The sequence below is a fragment of the Perca fluviatilis genome, chromosome 18 (genome assembly GCF_010015445.1).
Source record: "Perca fluviatilis chromosome 18, GENO_Pfluv_1.0, whole genome shotgun sequence".
NCBI classification, from domain to species: domain Eukaryota; kingdom Metazoa; phylum Chordata; class Actinopteri; order Perciformes; family Percidae; genus Perca; species Perca fluviatilis.
In genome coordinates, this window is record NC_053129.1 from 2,428,980 (window position 1) to 2,449,535 (window position 20,556).

Genomic DNA, 20,556 nt, shown 5'->3' on the forward strand with positions numbered 1-20,556 from the left:
AATGGGGACTGCATATTTCCAAAAGTTGCTGCCAAGTTCCCGAGAGTTTTATGGCCTTGAATGTGACACTGTTGACACCAATGGAGTGGTGTAATTTACAGGGTATTGTGTCTAAATCCACCTATTCTCTATGTGCTACACTTTTGTGGAAAACAGTGGAAAGGAAACAAAGATGAAATGTGCAAAAATGGATTGATTAAGAAAACTAAAAAACAGCGCACTCTTCTGAATGGCTACATTTCAAGATGTGGCCAGGTGATAGCTTCTTTCTGGAGGTGTCCAAGAACTCGGTCATATGCATGTCTTTGATATTGTGTCGCTCTCAAAACAATGAATTTTACGGGCACAGACTCTTAGGTACTCTTCAAAGGCATTCACAGTTTTGTACTTAGAAAAATGATGGAAGTAGTTGAAAGCTGCTTGAGTGCACTGAATCAAAGTACAACTGACTAGCTTGCTGGCAGTTAGTAAGACAGCTAGCTGGGTAAAGTATTGTAGCTAGCTGGTGCTAGAATGTTGTAGAATTGTCTTGGGTCGTGCAAAGGTGCCTCTGCAAAATAACTTGGGGAAAAACGTGATTTGGTGGAACGTGTACTTTCAAAAGTTTTTTTAGTCGTGCAACAGAAAACTCCGATTGGACAGATAGTCTAGCTAGCTGTCTGGATTTACCCTGCAGAGATCTGAGGAGCAATTAACCATAGTCCTCACAAATCCACCGGAGGTTAGAACGCCAACACAAAGACAGAGGAAGGTGACGGACATCCGGGCGAAATGAGGGAAATCCGGCGGAACTTCCGGCGGCACCTGAACAATCCTGGAAATGAAACGTCGTCGATATAGACTACCATTTAGCTAGCCTGTTAAGCTTGCAAACTAGCCCACAAATAGTCATTACGTCACAAAGCGTTAAGCTAAAACTTCTTTGAAGGACATGCAGGTCTTTGAAACTTTCTTCAGTTGATGTGGAGGTCATTCAACTACAACCTATACAACATTATTCCTGCATCATTTGGAAAATAGCAGATCAATCCCATGGAGGATTTGACTCAGTCCCATGCATCATATCATAGGGGGCTGCCTGCACAGCTGTAATGACCACTGGTTAGGTGCCCTCAACCACCCCTCCTCTACACTATAATTACTGGGAGGACATTAAAGCCACATTCTCTTTTGGGTCATTGGCTTTGTGTATGTGGACAACACACATTTTATGTGATGTACGCTTGAAGCAAAAGACGAACTAGCTGCTGTTTGGAGTGATAGGGATTTTTATAATGAACATTTAATTTAAACCACTGGATTTGGTTTTCTTGCAAAAATGAAAGTTTAAAAGCATTTTATTTGCTAATAAAATGTGTTTATACTTTTCAGTTTTTGCAATGTGCACATGTGTGATTCAGCCAGATTCAGCGCTGTATCTCCCAGCATAGGTGGAGCCACTGAAGAAAAGTAATGCCTAATTTTCTCAGTAAACCGGAGGACAGCTTTGGTAAAGGGACATGTGCACTGGTTTTTATGGTAATCCAAAATTAGACAGCCTTAAAGTCAGCAGTTTCATTTAAACATGGTATTAAGCTGCAAAAATACCAAAATGCTCTCATCAAATCCACCACGTCTCCGACCACTCATTCCCTTCAGTGTCCACTGCTAAATTGACTGCTGAATTTGTTTAGCTCCGTGGAGAGTAATTGTTTTCAGCTTCCTGTCTGATAGCATGGCTGCTTTCTGGATGCACTGAAGTCTCCTTTAACTACAGAGCTGTGGTTTGTTGTTTGATTCTCCTCCTGCACAGGAAAATCCCTTTTGCAATTTTGCAACGTCTTCCCAAAATCCCTGACTTAAGACAACCTGCTTACCAACCGGCATTCTGCACTGTTCTATACCCTCACAGTCCATTATTGAAACCAGTCACGCATTTTCAAATTTGTTACTTTGAAACTCTCCATGGTGATTCTTGTTTTGTCACAGTCAATGTTTTTCTCTACATTAAACACGCAGTTGTGTTAAATGACCTTGTCAAGAAGGGACCATGTACATGTGCCACTAGTGTGTTGACATAGCAACTGTATCCATGTTTTTACAGCTTCATAAAGATTTAAGTAGACGATGAGAGACGATGAAGTCATCTATGCCACAAGCCTTTGACTTAATGTAGTCTGGAAAGTGGCAAGTTGAGTTAATTTGATGTCTTTGTTTGCATTGTAAATGTACTGTAATCGGATGAACATTCTCATCATGAGGAACATGTATAGGGGAATGAACGATCAATGTATATAAGTGATATTATCTGAAATATTTGGTCACCTTCCAAGTTTTCTGTGTCACATTCTCTTCCATGTATTGCATTTTCATTACCATAGTAGTATATATAGTATAGTATATACTATATATATAGTAGTTATTCAGTTGTTTGGCAGTGAGTGAGTAAAAATGATAAATAGATTTTTTTCATCAACTCTGTTAACCAGAGGAATTCACTTAAATTACAGAAAGGACAACAAAACTGACATCTGTCCATACAGATTCCTTGTTTTTATCCGTCCATGTTTTGAGGTATCTGTGTCAGAGAGTTCTGCCCCTTCCCCCATGCAATGAAGGTGCTGGGATTTCATTAGTTATGCTCACAGCAATGACAAATTAATTGATAAAAGGATCACACCTAAAAGTCCACCCAGAAGCTCTTCTGAACTGGGTTGCACCAGCTATGTGTTCAAACGTAGACTAGTAAGTAAGTTCTGACTTGGGATGGAGTTTACGTGCTACTGCATTTAAGGGTTGCACCAGTTAAAATAGTTCTAACGTAGGCATAAGCCTTACAATTTAAATCTTACACCTCGCCCTTAGTACGTGTAAAGTCCTCCGTAAAATCTGTTGTCATGGCGCATCATTTGACAGATGGGATAACTTGGAGAATGACTACGTGTGAGCGGCTGTTTTGCGTTGGCAACCAGTCTCCGTGATAGATTACACCCCTTGGATATCTATGATGATTTTGATTATTACTCATGCTTTCATATTCCACGAGTGGGAATCCAGAGGATTGCCGACCTGCTGGCAGCAGACTCTGGTTAGTTAACCTTCTAATTAGTCTATATTGATGACATTCCACTTCTGGGATTGTTCAGGTGCCGCCTGAAATTCCAACGAATGTCCCTCACTGTGATCAGTGGACTATTTGTTTAGTTCAAAGCTGCCGACAGTGAGCTTTGTAGATTATCCAGAGTAACATGGACACCATTGCTGTTGAATGTTTTGAGCACCACAAATCCAAATCCATTCACCTCCCATTGTATTATGGTGGGGACAAGAATTATATAGACATACTGTATATCTTAACACCTGGCCAATTTAAACTTCCAATCTGCTTCTCTAGATACCAGAAGAGGTAAGTAGGAAACATTTAAAACTTTGGGTGAATCAACCCTTTAAGACCTTAGATAAGTGAGACGTGTAAAACAAAAGCAGTGCAACATAATATCAGGCCAGCTTTGCACACCATCCATCTGTTTGATGAATGGTGAGACATGATGGAGCTAGATGTTTTTCTGTTTACAATATGTGTGTTCAGGAAAGGCAACATTTACCTTCACCCCTCCTGTCTCTGCCTTCTGTCTCAGAGGACAGGGCTACACGTAAACACCACAAATCCACAAGTGAGATTTAAATGGCACTTCGCCTTTGTTAGGATCACTGTCAACCTATTTTCATGTATCAAATGATCTGTTTGGTAATCAAGTCCGTTTGTCATTCCTTTACAGCTTTGTAACAAATGTATACATATGTTCCATGGTAAGACGTCACCCATCAGGGTGGGGATGTACACTGTTATGTCTGACTTGCTAAATTGCGTCTCGGCAACGCTCATGCTTTGATCTGGCCTATGTTTGCTCTCAGATAAGCTAAATTTCGGCTTTGCATGCAACAATAACAGTTGGAGCACATTCTGTAAAGTATCAAAAAAGCAAACACTCCACAATAATTAACTGGTGCGTTGGTTGCATCAGATTTGCCCTGTGATGTATGTGTGGTAGTGTTGTATCACACACAACCATACACTGATGCAACCATAGTTAATCACATGATTGGATGTTATAGATGATGTATCGGTAGATTTCAGTCTTTATGACATAAATACTCACTGTACTTAAAATAAATGTCATGTGGTAACACAGGGATGGTGTAAGAACTATAGGGCTGCAGAGAGACATTGGCCTGATGCGAGAACGGACTGAAAAGAGGGAATCTCTCTCCCTGTTAGAGAGTCATCATCATGTCTAAGACTGGAGTGTGCATTAGCACTTGGAGCATAATGAAAGCTGGTAACACCAAATATCACATTTAATGTGCCTATATTCTGAGACAACAATGGTTGCAGTCAGTTTAAATAGTCTTTAAAGGGGTGATAGAATGATTATATAGGGTATTTTACACTGTTCCTTATGGTCTCCTAATGGGGTATGTAACATTGGTTGGGCTGAAAATGGCCTGGTTGATATTTTATTGGCCCTTATGCATCCCTGTGTTTTGGCCCTATTTGTAACAAGAGCTTTTCTTCCAAATATGGTATGGTCATGAATATTTAGATGAGCTGCGCTGATTGGTTGGGAGCGACTTGCCATACGCACACATTAGAGACGCCGCGCTGATTGGTGGCGAATCCCCAATACACATACATTAGAGAAGCGACAGAATTTCATATAACAGACACTGCAATGTTTCATTACCAAATTCACTTCTGAGACTTTTTAAGCGAGAAATCAACTATATAAAGCTGAAATATGGGCCGTTTACAAAAATTGATGGCTAATTGCAAATTTGGTAAAGCGTGTCGGACTTTAGGAGCTCCACACAGTCGGCGCGAAAGCGCGCGGCGCTGGAGCTCCATACCCAGGGCAAAGTCACCCTTTGTGGATACTGCACTACCGGGCTCGCGCCGCCAGCTGCCGGCATAACTATAATATATTTACGGTTTGAATTTCGTCCACCACTTATATAGCTAACATCATTCCCCAATGTCTTATAAAGCTAACCGGTGTGTCCGATTTGATTTTAAGGCATTTATATTAACGCGTCTTTGTAAGACGAGCAGCTGCTTGCTATATGTCCCATTCATTACAATGGGGAAATACCGCGGCGCTCAAGCTACACTGTCGCCATAATTAAATTATATTTACAGTTTGAATTCGTCACACGCCACTTATATAACATCATTCCCCAATGTCTTATAAAGCTAACCGTTGTGTCCGATTTGATTTTAAGGCATTTTTATGAACGCAAAGGCGTCTTTGTAGGACGAGCAGCTGCTTGCTATATGTCCCATTCATTATGGGGAAATATCGCAGCTTGCTCACTTTGCATAACTAAAGTATATTTACAGTTTGAATTCGTCACGGCACGAATATATACAGGTTCCTCAAGGTCTTACAAAGCTTAGCTAACACTTGTCCGATTTTGGATTTCAATTGAATGTATTTTTGTGAATGTCAGAGTTAGGAGGAGGCTAGCTAGCTCTCATTGATGGACTCCATCTCACCACGGCTCTATCAATGAGACTCACGGACAAGAGGCGTTTATTTCCCCGATTGTTTGTTTAAATAACTCAACACACATACCCATTATAAGATTTACTGGAACCTGCGGGCTGCAGTAAAAGATTGCGGGCGTAACAAGCTCGCTGACACTGCGGTCAGGGCGGCGATGTAGCAACCCAGGCAGCACCAACACCGGCACTAAACTCCGACACACAGTCGGAGAAAATTTGCAATTAGCCATCCATTTTCGTAAAGCGGCCCATATTTGAGCTTTATATGGTTGATTTCTCGCATAAAAAAGTTTCAGAAGTGAATTTTGTAATGGAATAGCAGAGATCTGCGTGACCTAGCTAGATTCCGAAGACTAACTGATCTCAGGTCAGTTGTGTAGCCTATGTAAATGTTGGGGCGTGACCGTTATCTTAATACACCCATGGCTGTGACAAAGGTTCCGGTTTTTGGGAGGTTGACGTCAACTTCCAGCTTTGTTGAGATTCGCCCGTTTTCAGCGGCAGTTTCAAAATATGAGATTTTCATAGTAAAGGGGTGTCAATGGGATTTTGAGCTTCTATGTGTGTCCTATTTACCCACCGAACTGTCGTTATTCAACTATGACAGGGTAAAATCGGTTTTGCATTCTATCACCCCTTTAATAGTCCACCTCACTGTATTGTGGTTGTGAACAACTCGTAAATTTGTGTGGTAGTTGCCATGTTGAACCAGATCCGGGCTCGTTACACCAGATTCAGACTGGAGTCATTTCATTTCAGTGGAATTGCGTCGATCAGTGGCTGGCTTGCGGGAGTTCAACTTTGAAATGCTAACTTGTGACGTTGACCAATTGCAAGTCGTCTTGATGTTTACTTTTATTCTCAAACGAGACTCAAACCCCACTCACTTGGGTGAAAGTCCTTTGTTTGTTTGTATATTTTTTACAGCCTCCTTCTGATTAAATTGACCCCCCTGGTTGGGATTCTAGCTGGTTGTGGAAGGACAACACGACACAGAAGAGGCCAGTTTTACGACAGGGAATACACTACTGAGATGGTTTCCATTCCAGGTTTGTCTCTTTGCACCCCTAGTTAGCTAACCGAGCTAACTAGCTAATGGCAGCTAACTACAATTAGTGGTTACTTAAGCAACAAGTAACGTTAGCCTATAGCTAAAGTTATCTGTCCAAAACTCATTTAATCACCTCGGTACTGCAATCACTGTCATCAAACTGGTCTTTTAACTGTTATGATATCTTAATGACTAAAAGTGTAATAATTTACTGAATGACACTTAATGACAACAGTCATGAACATTCATAAAGACTATAACATGACACCTGCCATGAACATGTTACCAATATGTCTTCATTTTAGATAGACAACGGTCAGTTTAAAAGATTTTCGTGAGTTTTCGAGAGACAGCGAGCCGAGCTAGACGCCCCTGATTGCCATAAAGTAGCCTGGACCTCAACTTTATGCAAATGAGGAGCTGGCAACTCGACGCCCCATCTCTCAAAAGTCTCCACAGCACTACCAGAATGCATTGCCCAGCTGCTTACGTAGATAATGAATGGGAAGCGTGGAAATGACGCTGTCTGTGGACACGTACTTTTTTTTATCTCTTCTTTCTCTTTTCTATTAGCAAAGCTGGCGCTGACCTGATTTTCACTGATTAAAATGTAACAAAATGACAGGTTGAAATTAAAGTTGGTTCTCGGGTTTGTGTGCTCCCTAGTCTCGCATTGCCAGACCTTCGTCCACAGCGTTGCAGAGGAAGGTCTGGCTAGTCCGCCCAACATTCTGGGATGGAAGAAAAACGTGCTCTGGTTTATTGGCATTTCTTTAAATCAGGGTTAGGGGTTAGGCTAGGCGCCGGACGCAATAACAGTGCCTCTGCAAAATAGCCTCATGAAGGAACTTGTTTTGATGGAACGTGTACGTTCAAAAGTAGTTTTAGTCGTGCAACAGAAAACTCAGATTGGACAGATAGTCTAGCTAGCTGTCTGGATTTACCCTGCAGAGATCTGAGGACCAGTTAACCATAGTCCTCACAAATCCACCGGAGGTTAGAACGCCAACACAAAGAAAGAGGAAGGGGACGGACATCTGGCCGAAAATGAGGTACATCCTGCAGATCTTCTGGCAGCACCTGAGATATCCCCTAAATGAATCATCGATATAGATTAGTGTGCTCCCTGACCAGAGATTGTTTGGTCCACTCTGTAACTCCTCCATACAATCGGGAGGGGACTGGGTGTTTGTGTAGTTCCAACGTTAAGGAGTCTTCTCTAGTAAAACCAGTCGCATTCTCCCAGTCATAATATCCAACAGTGTACTTCAGTGTTAATCTTTGGATTGCTGAATGCTTTGGTCAGTGCTTTGTGATATAATTTTGTTACAGTAAGAAAAGCAGTTATAAACAGCTGTGATGATGCCTTTGTTGGAGTTACTATAAGTAACCCCAAAAATATGTTTGGCTCAAACAACCAAAAATGAGACCGAGAAATGAACTCAAAATCAAGAAGGAAGTTGTGGGATTCTGCTGACATGGCCTGACTAAGAAGAACAAAACAGCACTGTTGGGATGTAGAAATATAATATTCCTTGTTTCCCACATGTTGTCTGCCAAGACTCCTGTATCAAGATGACTCCCAGCATGCCCCTGGTGGCCTGCAGCTATTGTTTATGGAGATTGCACCTTGAGATGGGAGGATCATTCATCACTAAAGTGCCATAAACCCCCTATGATTAAAAGGAACCTGGCTGGACTTGTTCAGGGTTTTCCACTTTTCGCTTTTTGTGCTTTTTTTATTGTTTTTCTGAGTCAGCAAGATTCAGCCCAGATACATACAGTATACTTAAAAATATATAAGGTAGAGGGTAATTGAACTTTATTTTTTAACTGCATTTAACTTTTGTTTCAAGTGTATAGGGATATCTTTCTATCAGTGATTTCTTTTGTGTGTATTTTGGATGCAAACTTTCAAGTTGTGATCCTCCTAAGATCAGACCTTGAGGTATAAATCCTCACAGTTTTCTTAAGATAGCTCTGGCTAAATATAGCTCTGGTTTAGTGTAATGACAGATTGCACTTTCCCTCAGAGTGACTGTGCGACTGGCGTCACTGTCCCCCACAGTGATCTGCACACGGATGTCCAAAAACCACTGTCCCTTTTTTTCTCAGCTGCCTTTGTTGTTTGTGTCGCCTTTTCGCTCTGCTTCAGTAGTATTTCTTTACATGGAAGGAAGCCTTTGTAAATAGAAATCATTTAGGCAAAACTTGCCATCAGTGAACTAATTTTAAGAGTCAAACTTGCTTATGGAGGTGGTGATAAGTAGACTTGGGCTGTTTGAGACCAAGCCATAAACCGTAGCGCATCAGTACATCTAATTTTACCACTAGGTGTCGCACTTGTCTCAGCCGTTCCAGAGTGGGATTGATGAGAGAGCCCATAATGACAGCCACGGCTCCAGACCACTTGGTGGCTGTAATGCATCTTATAAGATGTCTACACATGATTCGCGGAAAAACCGCGAGGTAGGGCGCAGAGCAAAGAGGCAAAGCGCAGCACAGGAACGTTCAGGAATTGGTTGCGCCTTGAAAGGTCAGTGGCAACTAGGTCAAAGTTTAAGTAATTTGTACTCTGAGCACAGCGCACGGCGGCAATTCCGAGCGGTGCGCGACGCCAAGGGTATCGCTGCGCCTAGTTGGGCGGCACCCCTCTCCCTGTAGGAAAACAATAGGACGGCCAGCGCAGAGCGGTTTTACATGTGTAAGCGGCTTAAGCCATGACTTTTTTCCTAAGAGGTTAACTGTTTACACTTTTAGGGTTTTTCCTGTGTAGAGAAAGTTTTGGCACATTTTTTAACTTGGGTGCAAAATGGGCTCCTTGGGAGAAAAGACACCGTCAAGCCCTGTTCACAGGCTACTTATCAAATGAACTAGCCTAGAAATCTAGACGCACCCTAGCGGCAGCAAATGTAATTTGCAGCCAGGGTCATCTAACAACTCTCTGTTGGCTTGCGAGCTGGAAAAGCCAAACTCTGGTCAGGCCAATCACATCGTGTATAGAGTCGGTGGGCGGGGCTTATCATGATGACGGCAGAGTTGCGACGGTTCCACGTGAATTCCCTGCTACTTGAAAACAAAGTAGATCGCTGCTGCTGCTGGAAACATCGGTCTTTGGAACAAACATCGGCACTGAAGTCATTCTTAAAAAAGGAAGATGTGTTCAGAGTTTTGCCGACCGGATACGGCAAAAGTTTAATCTATCAATTAGCGTTGCTCTGCCTGGTTGTAGCGCTATCCTATTGCATGCAAAGGGAATTTGAAAGACAACCGTTTATCCCGCCCCTCGGATTGAGCCCTGCCAATGTTGAGTTCCCAGACCCAACATCTGGATGTGGGTCTGCCTTGTCAGGCAACAAATGAACTGGACTTTGTGGTCAAGTGTTCCCTTCAAAATTCCCCTTCCCTAACCGCATTAGGCCTATATTCCATTATATTTTTACATTTAATCTTTTACATTTTTAATTGTTTCCTGCCACTAGAATTTTGTATTTTCCTTGACATAAATTAAGACGTTTTCACCATAAATTTGTCCCTGAAAATGTATCAGAATGCAGGAAATAAAGTCTTTGACGCTCAAAATTCCGGACCGCACTGGTGAAACTGGCAATCTACCCAACTCAGTTAGTACCACGTTATCAAGATGAGACTCCCAACACATTACAACAGCTCAAACAGAGACCACATTATTAGTTCATTTGGTGAAGATGTTAGCTTGGATCAAGAAATCTGAATTGATGCCAACATGTCAGATTTAATTTAAATTAAAATCAATATATAAATGTGGTAAATAATCTTTCTTATGATCTTAATATTAATCAAAACAATCATGATTATATATTTGGCTATAATTGTGACACATAATCTACAACACAGCTCACTTCTGATTGGTTAGGGCCCACCCACCCCACCTAAACAGAAAACACCTAAACTGACCATGATGTCAACATTTGTGTGAATTTAGCTCTAAACATTTGATATTTCAGTTTAATATACTTATGTACTGTTTAAGAGAAAGATGCTAAATCTACTGTGTATCACACACACACACACACACACACACACACACACACACACATATGAAAATGTCATACTCTGTATATATTATATAATAGGACGACAATTTCATAGACTTACAACGCCCCCTTTGGCCAGGGTTATTATTTAGTTTTATTGCATTTTTGTTATCATTTCAAGAGTCTCCTCCTCAGTCACAGGCCAAAGACGTAAAATAACTGTGTGCACCACGATGGACATGATGCAGCAATTTGCGGTCAGTCTGCTAAAAATGGAAAGTCCACAGACATTATGGCCCGGCCACTGTTTTCCACGTAGTTCCAACAGGTGCTGGGAAACACAACTCGTCTGGATGCCTTTTTTAACAGAAAACTTGAGATTATAACTTCCCTTCAGAGATTGTCTGCATGTGCTTTATATGTACGGAGCTTGATGGTCATTAACTAGAATGAGGAAATGGATAAATGTAGCTTTGTTTTGATAGCCTTTACCTTCCTTGCTCATTAACTAGGCCTCCAGATTCCGTCTCCTCATCACATTTGGTGTGGCTGTTTGTGAAACGCTCCCGTGCTCGGCCCTAATTGGCACTGCAACTGTTGATTTACGTATCCTGTCAGCCCCCTTTGATGTGTGAGAGAGATTGAGCTGCTGCCAGTTGTGGTTCTCTCTGTGACGCTGGGCAGCTCCACAGCCTTCCAGCCACAGGCCTGCGGGCTCTCAGGGCACTTCAGCCCTACATTCACAGCCAGAGCCTGCAGAGTCACATTTTACTCCACATGCTGTAGTACGCTGGCATTGGTGATGGTGGCCCAAGTAGAGTTTTAAATATGCTTTTCTCTGTGGGACTTATAGTGTAATCACATGTTTCTCTTTCCCAAAATGCACCTCAGTATTACCCTGAGCCTAATGCTAGACAGAGAAGACCGGACAGGATTTATGCAAATAGGAAGTTTTTCTTTGGGAGGTTACACTGAGTGCCAAGCCTAGAGTTACCAGAATTGTTGGGTAACTGAAGCTGTTTTACAAAGGGTTAGGGTTATGGTAAGAACAGTTAAAGGACAGTTTCAACAGAAGTCAAATGTGGTAACAGCTGGAACTTCTAGCTAGAATCATTTTTCATAGGTGTTGGACAATTATGTAAGCGTTAATGCCTGGCAAGGTGTCCATTGTCAGGTATTAATGGACAACTGCGATGCGCGTCGGACGGTTGCCTCCGCTGAAGTCCATTACTACCTGACAATGGACACCTCGAAGGGCATTAACCCGCTTATACCATGGTCACTTTCCAAATAACATCTTTTTAAAACATTAGTTTATATTTTAATTTGTTTTACAATTGAAATCTAAAGTTTATCCAAACAATAACTCTGTTTCCTTGGTTACGCCTGAGGGTTGGACTAATAGCTGGAACAATCATTCCCATCCTATAAGGTTTTTATGCAATGCAAACGTTGTTCACTCCTCCAGGAAATAGGAAAGACCTTAAATACAACTTGCCTCCCTTAGCAACGGGAGATTTTTCTAGTCCCCTCAGCTCATAGAACCCTTCAGATTAGCTACGAGCCAGAAAGCTAACGCTATGCTAGCAAAATCCAAAGTCAATAACATTATGTACAGTTGGCAATCAGTAAAAATAATTTGACAGTATGTTGAACAACAAGACAAGCTAGCTATCAGCCATATCATTGCCCCAAAACAATATAACGACTTTTACGAACAATTTGATCTGCGATGTGTAACGTTACTGTCGTCCACAGCCTGAAGTAGCGACCTGAACAGTGAACGGGATGTGAGATAACGTTTTTCGCTGTGAAACAAAGTCAGTTACTGCACAGCCTCCAACTGAGCTTGAAGATGCAGATGTGACGTGAGCAACCTGTCTGAAAGTGTGAAGTCTTCTGGTAGCTGTGCCAAGAGAAATCTCAATCATTCCCAATCTTACAGAGACGGAGAGCGTAGGTATATGTAAGGAGATAACATAGGCACAGGCTAATTACTGATCACTAACATGCTAGTTAACATTAGTAATTAAACTTAAACAGCTAATGGAAGTCCAAACTGCCTGTGAGCTTCTCCTGTACTATACGGTAATTCCTCTACTGTGTGACAGTAAGTCTCGTGGTTATGACCCAATCGTTAGCCTATTTTTATAAAAGCGTCTGCTACGGAGCCATAACGTGAGGTACAAGGTAATGGAGCCTTTTATACATTGTCGTGTTTCTTTAGAAATAAACAATGGAAAAATAGTCTTTAAACGCTTCAGATGTAAAGTTATTTGCGGTCAAAGTTGCGCCAAAATGAATGGCAGTCAATGGAATGCTAACGGTGGGTGATGGCTTGTTAGCAACAAAATGGCTCCATAGGAGCTACAGTTTGTGGATGCTCGCTTACCCCCTTGGTTCAGAGGGGCAGTGTAGCTTACTTCCTGCAGCGTGTGCGTTAGCGCCATCCTGTGGTGTTCAGAGGACGAGCCACTGAAGCACCTTGCAGTGTTGGAAATAACAGATTCACATTTCCTTTTTGTTTTAATGTAGTGCATTCATTTAGAACAGTAAACAGTCAGTTTCACCTGAACTCCTTTAGTAGGTGTCCTACATAACTTTGCAACCACCCTGCAGTAGGGTTGGATACCGAACCCGGTACTTTTACCGGTACTGACCGAATCACGTCGGTACTACCGAGTATTGGTTCACGTGAAATCAAACGGTGCCACATTCCCGTACCTGAGAGTAAGCGCAAGCTTCTCTGTCCTCGCTGCAGGTTGACAGAGAGCAGAGGTCCGACACACACACACACACTGAGGTGCGGACGGAGTAAACTTGAAAAGTGGTTTCAAGTGTGGTTACAGTTTTTCAAAACTTCACGCAGACACCTTTCACCATGATATGATATTAATGGCGAGCCGAAAGCGGTCGCGGTGCTGTTGACGTTACACTTCCTATGACACGAGCAGGCACAACAGTGGTTTCTCTGCCCTGGGGACTGACTGACAGGCTGAGGTTGTAAGGCAAGGCAACTTTATTTCTACAGCAGCTTTCAGCAACAAGGCAATTCAAAGTGCTTTACATGAAACATTAAAGAGCAATTAAAAACGGTCATGATGAAAATAAAACAGGCTAAAATATAATAATATACAAATACAACAATAAAAGTTACAGTGAGTAAGAAATGTATAATAATTTTAATTTAATAGGTTGTAGGGACAGGTTTGGGAGGAGAGAGGGGGGGGTTTTTTTTTGTTTAATTTCTGTCAGTGTAAAATATTCTAAATAAATAACATAATGTTCTAAGTAAATAGGTTTGGAATTATATAAATATATATATATATATAAATATAAATATATAAATTGTAATTACAGAGGGAAAGTACCGAAAAAAAGTACCGTTGGGTACCGGAACCGAAATCCAGGTACCGGTATCGGTAGTGGTATTGGTTCAGATGCGAAAGGTACCCAACCCTACCCTGCAGCCAATCAGAATTGAGTATTCACCCAGTTACTGGATCCAGAAAATGTGAATTCAGTCCTGATGTCACTTCCTGTCTAAACTTGTTGACTGCTACTAAAGATTCACCCAAAGCAAGTATATTTGTCAGTTCCAATGTTGATAAGAGCTTTACAAACCTAAAAAAAACATTAAAATACAGTACACTTAGAACAGATAAACAAATGTACGATTAATTTGCGATTAATCGCGAGTCAACTTTGGACAATCATACGATCAATCGACTGTTTTAATCGATTGACAGCCCTATAAAAAAACACAACACAACCTTTAACACAAACCTATAGCAGATATTTAACATAATAATTTGCAAATTACACATGCTACCTTAGGTTTTCATGCTTCTGTCAAGTTGTTCACATTTACCCATGAAGGCCTGGGGCTTGTGGGAAATGGTGTTTTGGTAAAGTCAAGCCTCAAATTAAAAAAATGCAACAGAGGCGTAGGGTGTTTAACATGTATGAGGTACGGCGTGGCGTCGTGGCTCCGTATTGTTTGAGGACGTGGGCGGTGAGGGGACACTGACTGACCACGGCTCAGTGGATGCATAGTGAATCTATAATAGATTCAGCTATGAATAACGACTGTCAGACTCGGTGTCTCCACTGGACAGACAGGGAGTCTATGGAGCTTTGGTCATCACTAGAAGCACGTCCCTTCTAAAGAATGGCTGTCTAATACAGTAGGGGTGAAAAAAAAATATCAGAAATCAAATGTCATTTTTTTTTGGCGACGATTTTTAAAACTAGTTCTTTTCCCTGAAATCAATACTTATTTATTTTAACCAATGATTCACCTTAATTTTTTCTGTTTATACAGTACCGCCGATGGCGACTACGTCATATCCGTTTCCAGCTAAACAGACGGATAGCAGAAAATGCAGAAATTTCATTTAATGTACTTTTTTTTACAAATGCAATAAATGTCAGACTTACTGACTGACATAATGTGCATTGTTTTTAGAAAACAATTAGTTTTTAGAAATGTCTATTGATATGATATACCATGATAAAATATGTGTATTATTCTTTTGTGTTACTTTTGTTTTTGTTGAAGAAAATTGCAATTATCAATACTATCGAAACACAATAAATGAAAAATAGCCAGGGTAAACCCTGACGAACTTCCGGCAAATTTGATATTTGTTCTGGAAGTCAGTCTGGAGAAGAGCCCATTCAAACCCATTTTCAATGTCCCCAAAATCGATGCACCAATCACAACCGCTGAGGCGGGCTAGCAGCTCTACAACCAGAACATAGTCACAGCCCTGCTGTTTACCGTGGTAGAGTTAACATTACCGTTCGACTGGACTGAACATCTAGTGAAACTAAAGATTGCCCAGTTGTCCGCAGGCCCACGTGTTGTGTTTCCTGGCACAGAAGAGAAATCTTTTGTCCAAAGACTGACAATGTCTCTCCACCTGCGTGAAGGATACAATAACTAGCCCGCTAATTCATTAGCTTAGTTACAGAGGCCTCCACCCACAGTTCAAAGCCACAGTTCTAACAATGCTAAAGCCACTCCAAATTGATGTTAAAGTGATTGCCACGTCTGACATTATTCTGAGCATTTAACTTTTCTTCACTGATGACATGTCATAGGACAATTGTTCTTGTACACACAAGCATTTAAAAATCAACATATTTTAGGTGGGGCATTGATATTTTGAGGTGAATACATCTGCCAGCACATACCAATGTGATTAACCATCTAAAATGACCAGTATTGTTTTATTCAAATTTTGTTGGTATTAAGATGCTCTTTAAAGGCCAGTCAATACAGAAATATAGAAAAAATGACATTGTGTTGGTTTGTTTTTAACTGCTGAGAGACCTGTCCATCAGCCATACATCATTAAAAACATACTTCAGGGTGTCCTAAAGAACATTGGTTCCCAAACTGAGGTACATGTTCCACTGGGGGTACGCAAAGTGAAGGAGTGGGTATGCGAAGAAATAAAAAATCATATTAATCATATAGGAGTGCAGGGGTGGGGGGTACATAGCTCATATGTCCATAACAAACTCGGATTTATGTATAGTGAGGCCCAGATTTGTCGTAGAGCAATGTGTAAAAAGATAATTTTGCCCTAAAGATGAAAAGTAGAAGTTTGCTTTTTGAAATTCTTTAAATCTTTTGTGAAAACAAACCTACACTTACAATGTGGATGAAATTGTTTTGGTGCTTGAAAGGAGTTTACCAAAGTCTTGGGTTCATAAAGCGGACGACGGACATGTGAGTCCACCGAATATACACAGAGAGGCAGATGGTCACAAGCTATCTTTCCTGTCTCCTAATTCACAGAGTGAGTGACGTATGATATTGCAATAAAAGGGACGCGGAAGCAGAGATTCTGCTGATTCCAACAATAGCCAACCACAGTTCTGCGCTGTATTATCGCTGTAATATTAATAGAGACATTGAAAGAACATCGTTTCGTCAGGCGTCAGTCGTCCTCAGAGGATTACAGTCTGAAGGGGTGCAGGCCTGTAAAAGTTTGGAAAACACTGATCTAGAAGGTACTGTATCCCAGGTAACCACAGCCGGTTTCAAGTGAGGCCAAAGACTGAAATTGCAAAATTCTCCCTATCTTCTCCTCATGTTTCTTATTCGTCAGTCCTGTATCCTACCTGTAGATAAAAGCAAATGCACTCAAAATACTTTTCTGTAACCCATGATTTACAGGATTATATAATAATTACCACCAAGACACAAATCAGAATTCAAAATGTACAAGTACTAAGGGAAGGAAGATAGGAAATTTAGGGAAGGTGTTTTAAAAACCAATGAAGTCTTATTAAAATGAGAAGTGGATGCGGATTAAAAGAAATCACAGCCTTGCAGACCTTCATCCTTCTTGTGTTCATTTATTGTCAATTTTGGCATCCTGCTTGGACATGGCATGGGTGGACCCTTTCCCAGGACCTTGTTTCAGCTGTGTACTTGGGTGGTACATTTCAGGTCCCAGTGGAATAAAACAGCTTCTGCACCGTATCTCTGCAGCATGGTATTTGATCAAATAACACAAAAGATGGTGGCGAGGTCAGTTGTTTACCCCTGGTTGTGGGTAATAAGGCAGGACAGGATTTTCTGCAGGGTCCCAGAGGAGGAACAGCCCCACTCACTGAGGGGACTAAAGGTGTAATGGTCTGTGGATACAATGAATACTTCTGAAGTCATTTGGTGAAAATCAGAATCAAATGTTTACATCTGAGACATTTTCAAAGGTGTGAATTTTGGGCTGCTGATAAGGATCTTCGCTTTAGCTCGTTTGTGTTTGTCGTCATCTTCTCTGGTTAGAGCCCTCTACTGCTGTCGAAACCTAGAAGAGCCTTTTCCTCCCTCAAGCTAGCCCTGTGTTCCACCACAGGAGGGCAGCATGTCCAAGCATTTCAAACTCTCACTGCAGGATTTTCATGAGCTCTGTAAATCCATCATCCACATTGTAGGCTCATGCACAACAACTGAGTGGTTGTTATTTAGCAATTTCAAAGAAGACACAAGTCGGTGCCAGTTATTTCTGATGTCAGAGGATTCGAGGGATTTGTGCTCAGCTCCAGAAAGTAGCAAAAAGACACAATCGGCGTCTGTTCCATTTCTCTGTGCTGGGTTAACAACGCAGAGCTTTTTACTTCACAATCAAAAGGGTCACCAAAAAGAGTGAAAGCTTATTAACCATAGGTGCCAAAAAATACAATCCCACTAATGGACCGTCAATACCGACTTCAAAAAAATCTCAAAATGTATAGAACTCTACTTGAAAAGGCCCAACCTCAAGACCCAAAGTTTTCCCACATGAACTCAGGGCCCAATGGTTAATCTCATGTCTTCACTTGCTTAACAAACTTGGAGAAACATGGTCTCTTTAGGAAGATTTCAAGGTTTAAAGAGAAACCATGTTTTAGCTTGATTGATAGGCTTCAAAAGATCCCATTTAGAATCTACAGGTGTCATCATAGATGCTATGTGCATACTGTATATTTCTACAAGTTCAGGATGTTGCCCACTTCCTATGCCCATATGAGCTGACAGCCAGGTTGATAAAGCATGTTGTGTGTTAATTAGCAAATAATTCATTCATCCGTGCCATGTTAACAGAATGGGAAGTAAGGGAAGTCCTCCTCTTCTTATGAATTGGGAGCGTTGGTCAGATAGAAGCACTTGACGTGGAATTACAGCTAGGAGGCCATTTTCTCCCTCTGCTTGTAATCATCGTCTGTACTATATAACATTAACAACGAATATGTTAATGACCTGCAGGCTCTACTGTTGTGCCATACTGGCAATAGGGCCTAGGGATGGCAACAATGTTGTTAACTCTGTTCACACGGTAAGATGTCGCCACGAATTTTAACCAATTAATGCTATCAGTTAAATAGTTAAAAACAGTATTAAAACAAATATTTAAAAAGTATTTAACAAAGAAAATTAGGCTGTACAATCTATTTCCTAACTGCTAGTTAACTTGCTGGTGCAAACTTTGCACTTTGTAAAATTGTGGCTGCGCAACCGGTACAAGTCCAATTGGCAAAATCTCTCCGAGCTTTCCGGACAGGTGAACTGAGACACAGTTGCCTGTCTGCCCATTAAGGGTTAATGATTGATTACCGAGGATCGGCTATCGGTCAGAAAAAAAATCTAAATTAGCATTCCCAGTTGGAGGGGCTGCTATGAATTGTGGTATGAATGTGCATGTTCTCCAGTGGATGTTTTCTGATGATGTTGGTGATCTCCTGACCTTTTGTCGAGTGCTACCATCAGAATCAAAAAGCAATATCAAAAGTGAGTGAGATTTGCTGTGCACATTGATGCTGAACGTACACGTTCCACCAAAACAAGTTCTTTCCAGTGGCTATTTTGCAGGGGCACCGTGGCTTCATTCAGCGCTTATCGCCGCCCAAGAAGATTGTGATTGGTTTAAAGAAATGCCAATAAACCAGAGCACGTTTTTCTGTCATCCAGGAATGCTGTGTGGACTAGCCAGACCTTCCTTCACAGCACTGTGGAGGAAGGTCTGGCTATGTGAGACTAGGCCCTTTAAGCTTCAAATCTGTGTTGTTGGTTTGCTACATAAATGTAACTCCATGGAGCTTTTTGATATTCACGGTGATACGAAAACAACAGAACTGTGTCATGTGTGAGGCAAAAAAAAGAAAAACCTGAGTCGGGACACTTTGGAGTGTCTGTCTGTGTCGCTCTGAGGGCGCAGTGATGCTCCTGAGAGGCCGGCGCTCTCTGCCAGGGTAAACACCTAAGCTCATGAATACACAGCACTCATCCACGCCCTGCCCTGTTTTCCTAAGCCCTCTTTTCTCCTGCTTGTGAAAGAAGCGACGCCACTTCTCACTTATTGGTTACCCTCTTAAGCTCGAGAGCAAATACCATGTACAGGTTGCCTCCGTTTTTCTGTTTTGATAAGGTTGCACATGTCTCAAGGTTGAATTCATTTTTTGTGCTGTGCTCCACATCATTAGATCATGCCATGTAGTTGCATAGCAGAGAAGAGGGAAGTGCTTTTCTCTGGAACTCATCAGGATTGCAAAAGTCTTATTTCCTGTAATTCCAAACCGTCAAGATAACATTTTATCACATTTCCTTCTGTTTCCAAGAAAAACTGCACTTTCGTTCATTTCGTAACCTACAGTAGTCTTCACACATGGACGTATCATTGTGTGCCTCTTTTCCTTAAATGTTATGTTCTGTTCATGGATTTGTATATTGATGTGGCTTTGTTGAGAACATTAGGTCAAGAGTTTTATTCTGTGATGTCTGGGATTGTGTAACACAGATCAGCGCGCTGCTATATTTAGCTCTGTACAGTATGCTGACAGGATGTACTGAAGGGCAGCTGGGGGGCTTCAAAGTGAGGAAAGCCCATTGACGGTGCCTCAGAAGTGGGGAGCATGACCCTGAGCCCCCCTTTACCTCCGTGAATATGAATCTGTGGAGGATTAAGCAGAACAAAACATTAGCTATGAACCGGTTTCTCACTTGTAGAGACACAACAGAAAGTTGAAACCATGGTTTAAATTTACTGTGAATGTTGACCTCAGTATATTTTGTGATTTGTAAGCAGAATCCATCCACTCTGGCCTATTTGGCATATAAACCCAGCAGCTCATGTAGAAAGCCTTTAGCCATGGTTCACCACCGGCTCAATCTGTAAACATTTAGTTTTAATAGTGAGACATGGAAGCATGCGTCCTTTGATGTCTGCTCTCATCAGGGTTAACTTTTATAGGATTCTGTGAAGAGGCTCTTCCATTGTTATTGGTTTTTTTTCACCCATCTAAAGCCTCCTCTTAAGCTCCCGAATGTGCATTTGTTACAGATGGCAATATCAAAATGGTTGTGGTGCTTCAAAATTTTCCATGCACCACTTTATTTTTATGATTAGATTTTTCTCTTGACTTCCTGAGTGTCATTATTTGACAAAGGTTAT

The 20,556-nt window shown here is 41.4% G+C and overlaps 1 protein-coding gene across 1 annotated transcript in view; it reads left to right on the plus strand.

Moving 5' to 3' along the window:
- The window catches only part of nt5dc1 (5'-nucleotidase domain containing 1), a 109,126-nt gene that overhangs the window by 40,974 nt on the left and 47,596 nt on the right, over positions 1–20,556 (plus strand). The window lies entirely within an intron of this gene.